The sequence below is a fragment of the Orycteropus afer genome, unplaced genomic scaffold (assembly GCF_000298275.1).
Source record: "Orycteropus afer afer isolate SDZICR_OR568_19922 unplaced genomic scaffold, OryAfe1.0 scaffold00075, whole genome shotgun sequence".
Taxonomy (NCBI): Eukaryota; Metazoa; Chordata; class Mammalia; order Tubulidentata; family Orycteropodidae; genus Orycteropus; species Orycteropus afer.
Genome location: NW_006921662.1, coordinates 3,567,216 through 3,567,697, shown reverse-complemented (window position 1 = coordinate 3,567,697; position 482 = coordinate 3,567,216).

Below are 482 nucleotides of genomic sequence, written 5' to 3'. Positions count from 1 at the left end.
CTTCTAAAAATTAAATTTTTATGTGCTTCCAAAGACTTCTCCAAAAGAGTCAAAAGAGAACCAACAGATTGGGAAAAAATATTTGGTAATAACATGTCTGACAAGGGACTTATCTCTAGAATTTATAGAAAACTCCAACACCTCAATAAGAAAAGGACAAACAATCCAATTAAAAAATGGGCAGAAGACATGAATAGACACTTCACCAAGGAGGATATTCAAGCGGCCAACAAACATATGATGAAATGCTCATGATCCTTAGCTATTAGAGGGATGCAAATCAAAACAACAATGAGATACCATCTTGCTCCAGCACTAGTAGCAAAGTTCAATGAGACAGAAAATAGCAAATGCTGGCAAGGATGTGGAGAGATTGGGACTCTCATACACTGCTGGTGGGACTGTAAGATAGTACAACCATTGCAGAAAGCAGTATGGCGATTCCTTCAAAAGTTGGAATTAGAAATACCATTTGACCCAGC